The sequence below is a fragment of the Dasypus novemcinctus genome, chromosome 3 (genome assembly GCF_030445035.2).
Source record: "Dasypus novemcinctus isolate mDasNov1 chromosome 3, mDasNov1.1.hap2, whole genome shotgun sequence".
Lineage (NCBI taxonomy): Eukaryota > Metazoa > Chordata > Mammalia > Cingulata > Dasypodidae > Dasypus > Dasypus novemcinctus.
The window spans coordinates 11142630-11161027 of NC_080675.1; positions in this window are offsets into that span (position 1 = coordinate 11142630).

The window sequence follows — 18398 nt, forward strand, 5'->3', positions numbered from 1 at the left end:
TTTATATCTAAAATAAAGTAATAGAGAGTGAAGGCTATGAACTCACATTTCCCCTAACAAACAACCACACACCCACCTTTATTCAGCTCCTTACAGCCTATTTCACACAATGACAGCTGGCTCAAGTGTTTGCTTAGCTCATCGTCTCCGTAATGGTGTGAATTGAGAAGCATCCAGGGAAGAGGCTTTTTCCCAAAAAACGTTTTCCCCCTGCCTTTTATCTCTCATTATATAACTTCATTCTTTGGGGTCTTCTTGAGCAATGTTTCCCCCACTGTCCTGTGTACAGGAACCCCTGGGAGCTTGTTAAAAGGCAGACTCTGATCAGTCAATGGGAGGGGCCTGAGAGGCTGCAGGTCTTACAAATTCCCAGGGGAGGCTGCTGCTGCCAAGCTGGAGATCACAGTTTGAGTAGCCAGAATGTTGGCTCTCACTCTGATTACACATTGAAATCACCCCGGGGAGCTTTTTAAACTCCCCCATGCCCAAGTTGCACCCCAGACCAAGTAAATCAGAACCTCTGGAGGTGAGCACCAGTGTGTGAAAGCATCCAGGTAATTCCAATGGGTAGTTGAGATTGAGAACCTTGAGCTAAGTCCTTAGTTGTTCTTTGATGGGATGATAAGCTGTTAACACCTGGCCACAGGTAACAACTTCATTGCTTCTCAAACTTTTATATGCCCAGGAATGCCAGGGAGCTCAGCACACTGCAGGCTCCTGTGGCTCCACTGCCCGAGCTTCTGAATGCATCTGCTTTGGGTAGTTTATTAAAACACCCCATGGGACTCTGATGTGGGTAGTCCTTTGAGGACCTGCTGCCTTGCATATCAGTTCTAAGCAAACGGCCTGTAAACATCAAATGAGTCGCTGACCCTTTATTTTACAAGTAAAAGCTTAATATAGCCCTGTTTGTCAGCTAACTCTTCAGTTATCAAATAATATTTAGCTAGTTATCTGTTTATTAACACTGAAATTTTAACTCACTTCCAGCAAGGATTAGCCAAAAGCTGGCAAAGAGGAGAACAGATGGACACGAGCAAGCGAAAGCAGAAGGCAGCGATGAGGCTGTGCAGGAAGGCAGGGCCGGCAGAGCCACACAGCCGCAGCCTCTTCCCGCACCTTGCTGGAATCCGTCCTCTCTTGGCTCTCTCCTTCCGCCCGAATCCCTTCACAGGTGACTTCACACATCCCACTGCCTCTGGGTCCCCTCCCTAGGAGCTTGGAAGCAGGAGCTGTCTCCTTCAACTCCGGCCAAGAGCAGTTTCTGGCACAAAGAGGGTGCTCAGAACACACCCATGGAAAGAGGAGGGACCACGACGATGACCTGCCAGCCCTGTGCTGCTGGAGAGAAGCACAGACGCAGGTGTCCTGTCAACCCCCTTCACAGTGGCCCAGGGAACCAGGCTCCTTGGCCTTGGTCTAAAGATGGGTGGGAGACTGTGGTGTGCAAGGAGAAGAGCAGCTGAGCCGGAGAGGCGGAGGCCTGAGCTTTAGTTGCTTCTTTGTCACACACGCCCTGGGGGACTTCAGGCAAGCCCCTTCTTCTCCAAATCTAGGGGAAAAGCAGAAACTGATGATTCCTCATCCCCTCGGCATCTCCGGGCTGCTGCCGTGGGCCACGCGCTGGGGAGCCCACGAGGGAAGCGTGGGCCCTCCAGGGCAGCCAGAGCACGCAGCGGGAGGTGGGTGTGAGCGAGCCGGGCCGCACCTCTGCCACCTGTCTGCACGGACTCTGGGCAAGTTCTCTCGCTGGCTGAGTCTTGTTCCCCCTGTGTACACGCGGGATAAGAAGGCCCATCTCGCAGGCCGCTGTGAAGATGGAGTGAGAGCGTATTAGCGTGTGCAGAGCGGTCCTAGCCCCCGGAAGGCTCTGGATGAGCCGTGGGGGATGCCGGTCAGTGACAGCTGCAAAGAGCCAGCAACGGGCCCAAGATTCCGAGACCAGGGCTGCTGTGGAGACCAGCCTCACCCGAGCCATCCCTCCTCTGGACACTTAAAAAGAGCTTCATTTAGCTTGAAACGTGTGCTCAAATTTCAGGACTTCCTTTGAAATTCGTGTGGTCTGCAAAAGCCGGAATGTCACACTCCTGCTTCATCTCAATCAAAACTACATGAGGCTGAGGTTCTACTAACAATTTTGAAATACACATGGAAATGCATATGTCGATTATTATAATAATCTCTCTTCACAGAAGGGTTAGCCTGTAGGAAAACCTTTTGACAAATGGAAAAGAAATAGGATAAAAGGATTTACAAGAGGTAGAACAAAACTTTCCAAGGAGTGGGTTGAGTAGAGGGGTGGGGCGGGGGCACCAGAGCCTGAGGGGCTCTGACCTCTAGAGGGAGGCAGGAGGTGTGGGGGGAGCCGAGCAGGGCAGGCGGCGTCCCGCACTGGCACTCGGCGCGGAGGGCTCTGGCTGGCAGCCCTGAACCCAGGGACGGTGCGGACCCCAGGTGGGGCACGGGCGCCTGGATGTGAGCAGGGTCTTCCCCCGATGCCCAGCTCAGAGCCCCGGGGGGACAGGTGGGCGTGCAGGCCGAGGTGGCTGTGGACAGGGGCTTCCCACGTCCCCCTCACGCTGATGACATAGCCTGCAGGCAGGCTCTCTCCCCTCCCAGCCCCTCAAATTCCAGCCCTGGTTCTCAGGGAGAAGAACCAGGCAGGGCCAAATCGAGACACTGCTGGGCAGCAGGTGGGCATGCTCCTTGCCCAGCTCTCCACAAAACGGAGCCTGTGGCTCACGGACAGTGCAGTAGCTGGAGCTCTGGATCTGGAGCCAGGCCGCCCTGGGTTCAAATCCCACCTCAGCACTTATGGCTGGGTAACTTTGGGTCCGTGCACCTTTCTGAGCCTCAACCTTCTCACCTCTAAAACTGGAAGAGACCATCTTGTTCGATGTGACGTTCCTCTGTGTTTTATGTGAATGCGCCAATTTTTTTCTTTTTCTTTTAACAGCTTTGAGCAACCAATATTTGACCTCCGTTTCTGTAGATTTCTGCACTCTGGGCCCTTCATATGAATGGAGTCATGTAATATGTGGTCTTTTATGACTGGCTAATTTCACCTAGCAGGACGAATTTCAAGGTTCACCCATGTTGTCACAAGTATCAGAACACCATTCCTCTTTATGGCTGAATATTATTCCATTGTATAAACCACATTTCGTTTATCTGTTCATTAGTTGAAGGGCATTTGAGTTCTTCCCACTTTTTGGTTGTTTCAAGTAATGCTGCTATGGACATTCATTTACAAGTTTTTATGTGAACCTATGGTTCCATCTCTCTTGGGTAAATAGCTAGGAGTGGAATTGTTGGATCATATGGTAACTCTATGTGTGGCCATTTGAGGAACTACAGGCTCTTTTCCAAAGCATTTTCCATCCCCCACAGCGGTATGCACGAGTTCCACTTTCTGCACATCTTCACCAATACTGTTATCATCAGACTTTTTGATTGTGGCCGACTTAGTGGGTGTGCAGTGGTATCCACTGGTTTTGATTTGCATTTCCCTGATGGCTAATGATGTCAAGCATCTTGTCATGTTGGTTTTTGGCTATTTGTGTATCTTTCTTGGATAAATATCTATTCAGATCCTTTACCCATTTTTTTAATGGAGTTATCTTTCTTTTCATTATTGAATTGTATGTGATCCTTAGGTATTGTGAGTACAAGTGCGTTATCATACATATCATTTGCAAGTAGTTTCACCCAATGTTAATTGAGCACCAGTTACGAGCTGGGCAGTGTTCTTGCAAGGTCCAAATGAGATGTTGCATGTGACTAGTTACTACACTAAATGGAGCTTCCATTTATCAGGTACTTCTCATATGCCAGGCTCTGCACTAAACGTTTTACATCTGGTATCTCATTTAAGTCTTCACAGTAACAGAAACAGGAGGCAGTTGAGGGAAGGAAGGCTCAGGAGGCAAATGACTTGCCCAAGGAGATCCAGCTCAGCACAGAAAACCTGGGCATGGCACTTAGGCAGGTCAGTCTCCCTCTAGCCTCCCAGCACCTCGTGGGGGAGTCTTACTTGGGAAGATGCGGCAAAGGCTTGGAGACAGCAGTGATTGGTGATCATTGCTCCCTTCCCGGACTGCTTTGACAGAGGGTGAGATAGCCCAGCAGGGCACTGACCCACAAGCCTGGAGGCCTCTCATCATGGTAACACCTCTGCCAAGTCACTTCCCTGGTCCAGCCTGGGACATCAAACTAATGGCAAATAATAACAATCTGGAAAATTCTCAGAGCACTGATCATATAAAGGAAACTTATTTTGATCAGACGGAGAGTGTGGCACCAATAGGTGTTCCAGTTTTGGAGTCAAGCAGAACTGGCTTGGATCCCAGCCCCACATTTTCTAGCTGTGTGACCTTGGGTGAGTCACTTGACCTCTCTGAGCCTCAGCCCAACTTCTATTTCCTCATCTGTACCTTGCAGGGCTGCAGTCAAAGAGCAATAGTAGAGCACAATCAATTGCACTGTGACACAGACAGCATATTCATGATGAATAAAGATCCTGCAGAATGAACTGAGTCCACTAAGCCCAGATGAAATCCCATCTGCTGCAGTGCCGTAGCCCACTTGTAGGTAGGGTAGAAACCTGAAGGGCAAAACCATGTTTCAGCTACACCCCAAGGCAGGAGGCCCGGTCGGAGCTTTACTGAGCACAGTGCTGCTTTGGATGGAAGAGCTCTTCTTTCCCGAGCTCTGAGGGACAAGCCTGTCCCCCAGTTAGTAGTTCCTTTTGGGGAGATAACCGGCTGTGTCTGGAGGGGAAGGGCCGCAGTGGGTGGGGGGAGGGTGGCAAGGAAGGTCACGCTTCACTTTCCAGGCCCCAGCTCATCTAGCCTGTCATTCTGGGTTTGGAGTCAAACAAGACCTGGGTTCGAATTCCTCTCTGCGACTTGTAACTACATGACCTTGGGCAAATCCCCTCCCCTCCCTGGGCCTCGGTCTCCTCTGTGCAATGGGGTGACCCTACCTCCCACACACGGTTGTGAGGATGGAGTGAGATACTGAGTGAAAACCCTTGGTGGGCAATGAAATGTATGTTATGAGTGCAAGGCATCTTTTTCTACCTTTTAGATTTTCGGTCCAGAATAGTAGACCACATCAGCTGGAAAGAGATGTCCTTTGTGTTCGCCCCAAAGGGTGGGCTAATTAGTATCCATCCAAAGATGGGGTTCTTTGGTGGCTTGGAGTTGTGTACCCCAGAAAACCATTCTGAAACTTAACCCATTCCTGTGGGTGTGACCTCAGAAATTCTAAGTAGGATCTTTTGATGAGGCGCCTTCAGATAAGGGGTGGCCCATCTGACTCAGGACGGGCCTTGGTTCAGTTACTACAGGCCTTTGAGTGAAGGTCACCGGGAGAGAGAAAGCCAGGGGGAGCGTCAGAAGCTGGAAGCCAGTGGAACCCGGAAACCAGGCGAGGCCGCCGTTCGCATTGCCATGTGACAGGAAAACCAAAGACCAAGGCCCGCCAGCAGCCGGACTCAACACCACAGTCCTTCGGGAAAAAGCAACACCTTGATGACACCTTGATTTTGGACTTTTCCTAGCCTTAACACTGTGAGCCAACACATTCCCACTATTTAAGCCAACCCATTGCATTGGGCATTGTTTTAGCAACAAGGAAATGAAAGCAGGTACCACATGCCAGGATGCGGCCGATGAAGCTGCATGGATTCCAAGGGCAAGGCCTGAAAAGGCCCCACGGCCCCTTTGTTCACGGCTCGTGTTGGCATTAGATGGAGAACGGGGAGCCTAACTAATGAACAGCTGAATGAGGAAGATCAGAGAAGAGGCCCGGTGGCTCTTCATAATCCCCTTTCACAGATCAGGCAACTAAGGCCTCTAGCATGGAATGAAGCAGACACTTAGCTAATGGCAGAGAAGTGACCACAGCTAGGACACTGAGCCTCTATCACCGCCCCCCCGTCAATGAACGACATACCTGAAGGAAGCATCATTGCTAGCCTGAAAGGGAAGAGAGCAGCAGGCACTTACATGTAACTATGCACTGGTGCTCCCAATCCTACAAGGTAGGTACTGCTCTTATTCCCTTTCTCAGCACAGAGAGGTTAACTTAACCTGTCTGAAGTCACTCAGCCAGTGTGGTGGACTGTGTGAATGGCCTCCCTGATTCTACCCTCTTTACCCAGAACTCTGTGGTCTCCTTCCAATCTGATTCTGGACTTGGGCCATCCAACTTGCTTTGGCCAATGGGATATGTTGCACACAGAAGCTTGAAAAGTAAGTGCACAGTTCCTCTCACCCTTATGCATGATTGGGCTTGCTCTCTCTTGGACATGGAAACATGTTCCAGCTAGCCAGCTCGAGGGATGTGAGAAGCACATGCAATTTCACCCCATCCAGACTATTCTAGGCCTGCCATCCCCTAGCTGACTCATCAGCTGACCAGAGATCCACGAACAAGCCCAGACAAGGTCGACCAAGCCTGGCTCAGATTGGCAGAACCACCCAATTGACTGAAGACCTGTGAGCAGCAATAAATGGTTGCTGTTTGGGGCTCCCACATTTTGGGATGTGTTGTTATGCAGCAATAGCTATCTGATACAACCAATAAGTGGTATGTTTGGCAAACAAAGACCAGCTTGGAGGGAACTTTTAATACATGCAGGAAAGAAGCATCCACAGTGTCAACATTTTAGGGCCTGATGGGTGTGAAGCCATATGCTGTGAGGACTGTTTGGCTGCCTTAAGAGAAGCCACCCTGAGACAGAGCTGATCCTCAGTGGACGGAAGAACCCATTTTTCCACCTTCTCCTCTTTCTGTGCTTGTACGTGCTGTATTTGACACTCAGAGCTATGACAGCTATCAGCAAAAACGAAGGAAAGGGAAAGCTTATAGAGATGCTAACCCAGGGCCTTGACCCAGAGAAACAATGAGCCTTCTGTCGAGGGAGGAAAATAAGTCCTTATTTCAGACACAATGTGGGGCTGATGTACTGATTCAATTCTATTCTTCCTCAACTTAGTCTTTATGAACAGGTTCTTGACCTGCTGTGTCTTCTAAAATGCCCCATATCACCTCTCCAGAGCAGCACAACCTAATGAGGAGGTGGTTTGCTGATAACAGCTCCAAGTTGCTGTCCATTTAAGACTCATATTGAGTCCAAAAGGGAAGTGGGGTGGGAAGCAGACTTGGCCCAATGGATAGGGTGTCCGCCTACCACATGGGAGGTCCGGGGTTCAAACCCCGGGTCTCCTTGACCCATGTGGAGCTGGCCCATGCGCAGTGCTGATGCGCGCAAGGAGTGCCATGCCACACAGGGGTGTCCCCCGCGTAGAGGAGCCCCACGTGCAAGGAGTGCTCCCGTAAGGAGAGCTGCCCAGCACAAAAGAAAGTGCAGCCTGCCCAAGAAGGGCGCCACACACACGGAGAGCTGACACAAGATGATGCAACAAAAAGAAACACAGATTCCAGGTGCCGCTGATAAGAATAGAAGTGGTCACAGAAGAACACAGCAAATGGACACAGAGAGCAGGCAACTGTGGGGGGAGAGAAATAAATAAAAAATAAATGTTAAAAAAAAACAAAACAGAAGGGAAGTGGGGTAGGGGGCAGTGGTGGATAAATCACAAGCTGCAAAACCTGCCATCACCACCCTCCCCTTCCTCATGGCATGCACGCTCAGGACTCCTGTGTCTGATTCCAGGACTGTAACAGGAGAGTGAGGACCTGTGAGCATGAAAGGGGCGCCACAGGGTGCGGAAAGAAACAGGAGCAGGGGTCAGGACACCAGCACCTCCTCCACCTGATGCTGCCCAGCTGGGGCCTCTTTTGCCTTCAGTTTTCTCACCTGTCCAGGGCCTTGCATCCACCAAGCCCCCTTCCCACTCTGCTCTCCTACGACGGCCTTTCTCAGTTCCGACTCCACCTGCCACTGCCCGTGTGTCCGGGGAGTGTGGTAGGTAGGGGTGGGGGTCTATCTGCAGATGGACAGACTGGAGCTTTAATTCCAAATAACTTATAAAATTTAACTCAATATTATTTAATTAATAAAGGCTGGATGTATGTTGGACAGATCCTCAACCAATCTGACCTTCAGTTTGTGTCATTGACAAAAGAGGGAAAATGATACTCTCTTATTTTAATAATTAGAGACAAAGCGTCTGAGGGATAAGCTCATAGCAGATGCTGTGCATGGATGGTAAGTTTTTTTCTTATTACTGTTATTTTTGCTGTTGTCAGCTTCCTTGTTACGTGGCTATCCTGGAAGTCAAATGGGCATTTACGCAGAGGATGGGTGATTGTAACTCATAGGCGCAGATAAATAAAGTGGCTAGAATGGAAACAGAAAATTATCTGACCATATGCTATAACTCATCCTTGCCTGGAAACTATACAGGTCTCAGTTGGGATTGTAATTAGAAACTTGGAAAGTATTCACAGGAGGCTTGGGATGACCTCACTGGCTGGCCATCAATCTTGTTAGGTAGGAAAAGAAAAGGCAAGCACGGGCTGCAGCCCTAAAATCTAAGCTAATATTCACTTATTCCACATCTTGTCATCTGAGTTGACATTCTCAGTGTGTTGGCTAAGAGAGGCAAAGAGATTTGCAGTAATGTTGGAGGATCATGGTAATAGCTCCAAGGCTATTTGTTGACTTACAGCCCTGAGACTAGAACGTTTGTGATAGGGAACCACGTTTCTGCACGTTGGTTGCAGAAAAACATGTTGATTCACTTTATTTATTTATTTATCTATCTATCTATTTATTTATTTATTTAAGTCTTTTATCCCTTTCTGAGATGTGTTAATTTTTTTTTCAAGATTTATTTTTTATTTTATATTTTATTTGTTTCTCTCCCCTCCCCCCTCCCCCAGTTGTCTGTTCTCTGTGTCCATTTGCTGTGTGTTCTTTTGTCCGCTTCTGTTGTTGTCAGTGGCTCAGGAATCTGTTTCTTTTTGTTGCGTCATCTTGTTGTGTCAGCTCTCCGTGTGTGCTGTGCCATTCCTGGGCAGGCTGCACTTTGTTTCGCGCTGGGCGGCTCTCCTTATGGGGTGCACTCCTTGCGGTTGGGGCTGCCCTACGCGGGGACACCCCTGCGTGGCACGGCACCCCTTGCACGCATCAGCACTGCGCATGGGCCAGCTCCACACGGGTCAAGGAGGCCCGGGGTTTGAACCGTGGACCGCCCATGTGGTAGACAGACGCCCTAACCACTGGGCCAAGTCCACTTCCCATGCTGGTTCACTTTAGGAGGGAAACCACATTTGCCACGGGTGGCTGATCACACCCACATTCTTGGTGATAATTAGCTTGCTCTGAACTCCCAGATCAGCTCTAATGACTTAACCTGTGAAAAAGAAAAGCATGTGGATACTGCTGTAATTAGGGGCATGGCTAAAAGCATTGTCCGCTATATATTTGTTTGGCGTATCTTTAAACAAGGGTAGGCTATGAATTGGTCTCAACCACAGTAGAGCCCTAGAGAAGCACAAGTGGAAGGCCTTCCAGCCCAGCTGCTGTGGCCGCTGGGCCTTTTCGGAGCAGGACCTGGGGAGTGTCCAGGGGGAAGGACTCCTGCTTGGGAGGGAGCCTCAGCCCAGAAGTCGCTCCTTTCCCCAGCGTGAACCAGGAGGACTTGCCCTTGTGATGGATTCTGTTGCGTCAACTTAGCTCAGCTGGAAATACACTTTCCAGAATGTCCTTCCCCGCGTGGTGACCCGGGGCCACGGAGGACCTTGGGAGTGAGGTTTACGGTGAAGCAGCGGTCACGCTCTCCTCGTGCTCAGAAGGTCAGCGCAGGCTCCGTGCTCTGTAGAGCTCCGGCGGGTCCTTGCTGGGCTGCCGGCTCACCGCGCGGGTGGGGGCAGCTTGCCCAGGCCTCCTCGGTCAGCCCTCACAGGGACTGGCGGCCCCCGCCCCGATCCCTGGTCGCTGGCTGGTGTCCAGCTGGCTGATAGCCTTAAAATTCTGAAACCGCAGCAGTTTTCTTATTTCCTGCATTGGCTGTTCCTGTTAGTCATGTGTACATTTATTTACTTAACGAACACGATGGCACCCACTGACCGGACTGCAGCCCTGTTCTCCCGCCTGGGGTGAGCACAAGGACCGTGCCCTCAAGCAGCCAGCAGTTCTGTGGGACGTTCGGGCGGGTACCGCTGCTGCAGTGGGAACACGGGCGAGGTGCAGAGCTGTGAGTGTCACCTTCCACGGCAAAAGGGCCTTGCAGGTGCGCGTCAGTTACCCACCTGGAGCTGAGAGGTTGTCCTGGGTTTGCTGGGTGGCCTGGAGTGTCCCTATAGAGGGAGATGAGAGCAGGTGAGGAGAAGGCGACATGCAAACAGGGAGGAGGGGCTTTTAGGTGCCGCATGGCTGGCCTTGGACGTGAAGGAAGGGACTTCGAGCACGGAACGCAGGGAACACCATTCTAGAAGCTGGAAAAGGCAAGGAGGTGAATTCTTCCATAGCAAGGAGGCAGCACGCCCCTGCTGGTAACTTGGCTTTGGCCAGTGAAGCCCATTTTATACTTTTTCCCTCCAGGACTGTAAGAAAATGAATGTGTGTTGTTTTAAGCCGCCCAGTGTGTGGTCATTTGTGACAGCAACCAGGAGGCTTTCCCAGGGGCAGAATCTTAGTCTGCCAGGGCCCCTGTCACAAATAGCACGCACTGGTTTTGCCTTAACAACAGGAATGTATTGGCTCACGGTTTTGAGGATCAAAGAAACCCCAAATCAAGATATCAGCAAGGTTGGCATTGTCCCAGAGTCTCCAGCGTTCTGGCCCGGCTGCTGACCTTCCCTGGGGTTCGTGGCTCGCCTCTGCCTCCCGTCCCCTGGCCGTGTCCTTTCCTCCCGTCCCCTGGCCGTGTCCTCTCCTACATCTGCTCTCCCAGTTCCCGCTGACTTCCAGTTGGTGGCTCCTGGGTGGTCTTCTCTGACTCCTGGCTTCGGTTTCTTCTCTTTATAAGGCCTCCAAGAATGTGCATTAAGGCCCACCCTCATTTCAGTGGCCACACCTCAGCCAGGAATAACACCTTCATGGGGCCCTATTGACAATGTGTTCACACCCATGAAATGCCGATTAAGTTGAAGAGCCGGTCTAAACTGGGGTTATTGATTCAAAAGGGAGCAGGCTAAACTGAGCAGCTGCTTTACTCTTCCAGAACTGCTTTCAAGAAGTTTAAGAGAAGGGTTTGGCAAATGCCAAGACTTTAGCTGTGGAATTGGTGCCTTGTAATGTATCCATAAGAGGAGATTGTGTGTACATTAGAAATGATGTCACAAAGCATTTTAATGATGCAGGAAAATGCTTGGGATATAATGTCAAATAAATAAAACAAGGATCTGTAGCGTGTGCTCAGCTGTGTTTTAAAAAGGGGTGGGGGGATAGAGAGCTGCAAGGAAACAAAACAAAATGCCACAAAGTGCCAAAGGTGGGTCTCTGGGGGGAGGGGGACAGCCTGGGTGACCGCGCCCTCCTTTATCCTCTGTTCTAGAGGGTGGTCAGGTCACCGCAGGGTTTCAGACCTGGCGAGCTTATCTGGGTGATTTTGAAATGTCAGCAGATAAGGAGCTCCTGAGACAACCCGAGGTCTCCCAGCTGCTCAAGGGGTGGAGTGGGGTGGGCAGAGGGGGCAGCAGGAGAGCGTTGGGAGAACGGAGGGCGCAGGTGCAGCCATCGGCCATCGCCCTGCTGGCCACCTCGCCTGCGCCTGCGGGGCGGGCTCCTCTTGCAGAGCGGAGGGGGCTCCCACGCTGCCTGGCCGGTTCTCCAGCGGCCCTGAGTTCTGTGGCACCACATAGCCGGGCGGGAGTATCTGCGAGAGCTCTACAGAGCAGGAGCGCCCACAGGGCGCGTGGGGTGTGGAGAGAGCGCCGAGGAGAGGCTCACGCGGTGACCGGGCCTGAGTCTGAAATCCCCGGGCGGAAGTCTCAGCAGGCTGGAACCACAGCAGGGCTTGGAGCTACAGCCTGGACGCAGGAGTTCTCCTGCTCCGGGAAGCCCCAGGTTTTGCTCTTCAGGGTCCAGCTGAAGGCCGAGGCCCACCCTCACTGTAGAGGGCAATCTAAACGTGAAGGAGATTGTCGCTGCTCGGCCCACCTACAAAATGCCTCCTCCGCAACGTCGAGACCAGCGCTGGACGCAACAGCCGGACGCCACAGCCCGCCAGCTTGCTGACATCACAGCAAGCCGCGGCTCACCTTAGCAAGGGCCGTGTCTTCTTCCTTCTCCTTCTCTCTGATGCCGTGCAGCCCACTGGAGCGGTGGGCTCGGGCCCTCGGCGGGGTGGTCTCCCTCCTCCCCATCTCCATAACTTGGCAGGGCCTCTTCAGGCAGGAGCCCCCACCCCTGCCTCCCGCGGGAAGGTGACTCTTAACTCTGCAGAGAGCTGCTCCTTGGTCCCGTGTGGTTTCACGTGAAGACACCTAGGACCCTGCGGGGGTGCACCAGTGGTCCCTGGTGCAGCGGGCAGGCAGGTCCCAGGGCCTGAGGAGCCCTGGACAGTCCGGCCGAAAGGGGTGCTCCGAGGGACCCCTCTAGACCAGGGTGTGGCCTTGACCGAGGGAGAAGCCAGCCTGCGGCGGGGGCAGCAGGCTGGGAGCGAGGAAGGCCGAGGGGCTGGCGGAGGCGCTCTCCTGCCCCGTGGGCTGGGACCCGGCTGGGAAAGCCCTTCCCACCTTGTGGGGCTGGGACCCCAGGCCCGGAGCCCGGAAAGTGTCTTTTGGCACAAAAAGTGAATGACAGGAAAAGCTGAGAGAGCGGGAGGCTGCGGCCAGCCCGGGCAGAAGCCACGTTCAGTTTTTATCAACAAGTGTCCTGTTCTGTCGTGCTGCTCTGAAGGAGACGCGCCCTTTAACTTGGAGGGAGCATTTGGTCAGGGTGGGCTCTGAAAGGAAAGGTTCGAGGTGTAGGGGGGTTGTGTGAGCATGAGTGTGTACGTGTGTGTGGTGTGGGGAGTGTGTATGTGTGATGTGTGTGGTGAGTGTGTGTGTTTGTGTAGTGTGTGCAGTGTGCGTGTGGTATGGGTGGTGTGTGATGTGTGTGTGAGAGAGAGAGCGTGAGCATACAGGCCCAAGGAGACCATTCTGACAAGGTTGAAAACGCCACCACAGCGATTCCTGGCCGCTGCAGCCTGGAGCCCTTCAGAGGCATTTGCACTGTGTGGCTTCTCCCAGGCCAGGTGAAAAAAGGGAGCCTCCCTCTCGGGCCCCAGGCCCAGGGGACCCCGCATCAGCACCCTCCTCCCCCCAAGCCTGCCCTCCCACCCTGTGCTACGCCCTTCTGTGATGCTGGCTTCCCCTTGCTTCACGCTGGGTCCAAACCGGGGCCAAGTCCTCTCAACTTCCTCCTTACCCGCCTCTTTTCAGCCACCCTCAAAACGAGTAGAACCCGTCACAGCCGCTCTCCCGATTGCCCGCTCTCGCCAGGCCCCTGTCACACCAGCACTTCCCGCACAGCCGAGCTGGCCCTGAGCAACCCCCGCCCCAACCTCACACTCCCTCAGCTCAGCAGCCCCCAAGACTTCCCACCTCTGCTCCTCATGCCCCATAAATGGGTCCCTCAGACCCACGTCTGGCCAAACAGGGTAGAATGACTCCCAACATTTACCTCCTTTCTGCCCCCATGCCCCACTGAAAAGGTAAGTGGAGAGAGTGACAGCCGGTAACCCACAAGCACAAGAGAAGAGGCGCTCAGGCAGTGAGAGACAAAAGACCCGCTGCACCCGGAACTGCCCTGGGAGTGGAGAAAGGTGCGTGGTTGGAGGCGGGGGCCCAACAGAGGCTATTCCCCCACCACGGAGTCACGCAGCGATTTCGGGTTTAAAACACCAGGCATCGGGGAAGGCCTGGCGCGGAAAGCAGGGGAATAAAGTAACTCCCCTGAACACCTTCTCCCCTGGCTCAACCCCCCCGCCCTCTTCCCACCCCCCTCTCAGGAGACTCCAGCAGGAGTCTTGAGGACAGCAGGTGCAGGGGAGGGAAGTGCTGAAAAATGGTGGGGGGAGTGTTACGTGAAAGTCTATGCCCTGAACTGTGGGACCCTCCACTCCCTTCCCCATCAGGCAGGACCATGAGCCCCCTTTGGAGAAGCAGGGTGCCAGAGGAGCCGGCTTCCAGCGACATCTGGGGAGTCCCCATGACTAGTTTGCTCATCATCTGATCACCCTCCAGTGGAGCTCACCAGGTATCAAGCCCCTCCTACACCCAGAGCTGCCTCTCTTGAAAAGAAACAGCCCCGCCTGGAGAGATTTGGGGAAAACCTCCTGCAGGAAAGAGATAAACCAAAATTAATTAGGAGAGAGAAAAAAATCCCAGAGAAAAATTGTAAAAGGAGGAAAATAACCTTCAAAAATTAAAATGGATCTGAAAGATGAGAAAACAGGAGAGCCCACTCATAAAGCAAGAATAGGATGCTATAAAAGGGGAATAAGAAAGAACTTTTAGATTAAAACTGTGATAGCTGGAATGAAAAATTCCTCAACCAAGAGTTGAGGAAAGTAGAGTGAAAGGACAAAAAGACAGAGAATGAAAGAGATAAGAAAATTAGATTGAACCCATTGGTCCAACATCTAATAAGAAAAAATTCCAGAAAGAGATACCAGAGAGAAGCAGAGGCACAACTAGTCCAGGGCACAATTCCAGAGGGCACCATTCAGAGAATGCAGTGTGCATGGTATGTCCTGACTTTGGATGCCCCATGGGCCCTCATCAGATGGAAGGAAATCATCCAATTGATAATAGAAAAACATTTCCAGAGCTAAAGACATGTCTTTCCAAGTTAAAAGAACCACCAAATGGCCAGCACAGTGGATGAAGAGAGACTCACAGCAAAGCACATCATTGTGAAATAGAGAACATCAAAAATAGAGAATTAAATAATAGTAATAGCTAAAATTTATTTATCACTTATTAAATTCCAGGCACTGCTCTAAGAACTTTGCCTGTAACTTCCAGTGAGAAAGAACTGGTCCCAATAAAAAAAATATATTGCTGGGAAATGAAAACGGCTCAAGCAATTGGGCTTCCATCTACCATATAGGAGGTCCAGGGTTCAATGCCCAGGGCCTTCTGGTGAAGGCAAGCTGGCCCACGCGGAGCATCAGCCCACACAGGAGTGCCAGCCGACGTGGAGGGCTGGTGCAGCAAGATGATGCAACAAAAAGACACACAAAGACGGTGGACTTGGCCCAGTGGTTAGGGCGTCCATCTACCACATGGGAGGTCCACAGTTCAAACCCCAGGCCTCCTTGACCCGTGTGGAGCTGGCCCACGTGCAGTGCTGATGCGCGCAAGGAGTGCTGTGCCACGCAGGGGTGTCCCCCGTGTAGGGGAGCCCCACGCGCAAGGAGTGTGCCCCGTAAGGAGAGCCGCCCAGTGCGAAAGAAAGCGCAGCCTGCCCAGGAATGTTGCGCGCACATGGAGAGCTGACACACAAGACGACTCAACAGAAAGAAACACAGATTCCCGTGCTGCTGACAACAACAGAAGTGGACAAAGAAGACGCAGCAAATAGACACAGAGAACAGACAACCGGGGTTGGGGAGGGGGATGGAGAGAGAAATAAATAAATCTTAAAAAAAAAAAAAAAAGACACACAGAGGAGAGACAATAAGAGATGTAGCAAAACAGGGAGCTGAGGTGGCACCAGAGAATGATAGCCTCTCTCCCACTCCAGAAGGTCCCAGGATCAGTTCTCAGAGGCACCTAATGAGAATACAAGCAGATACAGAAGAACACACAGTGAATGGACACAGAGAGCAGACACCTGGGGGGAGAAGGGGGTGGGGAAAAGCAAATAAATAAATCTTTAAAATATATATGTATGTTAGAAATAAGAACACCATCAGAATTCTCAACAGCCATCAACAGATGAATAGGTAAGCAAAAAGTGATATACCCAAAGAGTGGAATATTATTCAGGCATAAAAAGGAATGCTACGACATGGATGATCCTTGAAACCCTCGTACGGAGTGCAATAAGCCAATATAAAAGGACAAGTATTGTATGATGCCACGTATATGAATATCTAGAATAGGTAAACTCATAGAGATGGCAACCAGGTTAGAGGCTGACAGAGGCTGGGGGACAGAGGAATGGGGAATCATTGCTCAGCGAGCACAGGGTCTTTGGATGATGAAGTCTGGGAACCAGATGGGTGGTGGTGGAGAAGAAGGCTAGATTAGGCAATAAGAAGATGAACCTGGGACCTGGCAGAAAAACATGGTCATGAAACACGTGGCCCTGGAACTTGCCTGAGGGAAAGACCCCACACACACCAAAAGGCTGCTGGGAAAACCGTCACGAGAATCCTCCACTGGGAATGACATTTCATCCAGGATCAAGGAAAAGCCCTGGATATCCTCAAGGAGCCTTATCATTGGCCCCCCTGGGGGAATTGACAGGTGGGGTAACCAATCAAAACAGCAAACAGCTGAGACTCTTCCCCCAGACTTTAACAGGGGGAGGGGTAATCAATGGTTTAAAAAGCAACTGCACAAGCTCTCTTTCTCTCTCTGCCTAGACCAGCCTGCAAGCATACCTGGGACCCAAAATCTGTTATTTTTCTCCTACTTCTATTTTCTTCTCTCAGTTCCTTAATAAACTACTGGTCTAACTGATCGGGCATGTTCTTAAATTCTTTTATGCCACATAGCCAGGAACCTAGAGGAAACTAGTTACATAGTTATCGGTGAGCCAGCCAGGAGAAGCGAGGACTGGGAGAGGACTGGTGAGTCTAAGAATGAATTACAGCCTGTTCAATGCCCTCTTTTGGTTTTCCATTTTAAATGGGTTCCCTGATGGGCCCCCACAGGACATAATCCCGAGCCAAGGGTGGGGACTGGGGCATGGTACCCCTCCACATCGTGAGCCCAGGCTTGCTGGAATTGACCCCATCCAGGAAGGCAGGGGCACAGGCAGGGGGTGCAAAGCAGTGCTCTGCTGAGAGAGGGGCTCCTGGGCCACGTTCTGGGCACAACAGAACCATCTTTCCCAGCCCAGGGGGGTGTCTCCACTCTCAAGCCCCAGCCTTGTTGGCAGATGCAGGCCTTGCTCCCAGGGCTGGCTGCCATGGCCTTCTCCCGCCATCGCCCTCGGCAGCAGCAGTAACGGCAGAGAGCCGGGTGCTTGCCGTCTCCCCATGCGTCCGAGCCTCACCAGCCCACTGTCCTACCAACGACACCCGGCTCCCTGGTCTGGGTCGGGGTGGGAATGTGGCAGTGGGCAGGACCAAGGTGGGTGCCATGGGGCACCCCGTGATCCATTTCCCAGGGGGTCCTGGACCAGGGGGTTGCCTCCATAATTAGCCCCAACTCCACCTTTAATCTCCCTACTACTGAAGTTCTTGTTTCAAGTTTGTAGGATGCTTTGGAATGTCTTAGAAACAGAAATGCATTTGCTAGTGACGTTTTGGTCCCACCCATGGCTCAGGGAGGTTCTGTTTTTCTCTGAGGCCTGTTAGCTGGAACAATTGATCTCTCATCTCCTGATCTGCCTGTGAGGTCTGGTTTAGGTGTGAAGCTCCCAGGCAGGGCTGTAAAGGAAGACTGCTTCCTAAGACCTCTGTAAGAACAGGTGGAAGAAAGGAGAGGCTTCAAGCCCCTTTTGCTAGGAAAAACCTCGTTCTGGGTGCTTCAGTTGGGGGGTAACTGCTCCCAATGTCTCCCACAAATCCAGCTTAGGCGCTTTGGTCTGAACTCCGGGTTCAGGCATCTCCCAAGATACCAGGCAACCCCGAGCTGCCCTGCGGCAGCAACTCCAAACGTCCCCCAAGGCTTAAGTGGCTCTGGCGCTGTGGTCTGGAGGGTGAAGTTTTAGTCAGACTTGGGCTCTGGGACTCCACATCAGAGGACTAATAAGATTGCTTTAGTTGCTTGGTTAAAATTGTTTTGGTTACTTGGTTAAAATTGTTTTGGTTTCTTGGTTAAAATTGTTTGCGTTGTTTGGTTAAAATCGTTCTCGTTGCTTGGTTAATAAAAGTGCATCTTCATTCTTCCTAGAGTGATGGGCATGGTCTCCAGCCTACCAGCAGACTCCCCACAGGGGTGTCTTCTCAGAGATCGGGAAAATCTACCTACTGCTGGCCTATGTGGCCACAGCATAGCCGAGAGGAGCCTCCAAATGGGCCCCGACTCCCAGTTAAACCTGTGTAAGTCAAAGGAGAGGCAGATAGATCTGCGGGCCAGAAGCCACATGTTCCTGACTCCTTAAAGAGATAAGGAGATGGACCTCAAACATCCATTAACTCGCTTTTAGAAACAGCCTTCTCAGACTTCATTGTGCCTAACAAGGGGAGTGAATGGGAATCAAGATCTAGCTGTTAACTAAACCTCTCTTCTGGAAAATTAAGGAGAAAACCTCCTCATATGTCATCAGTCGAGATTAAAAAGTTCCTAGAAGATGCTAAGGGTATAAAATT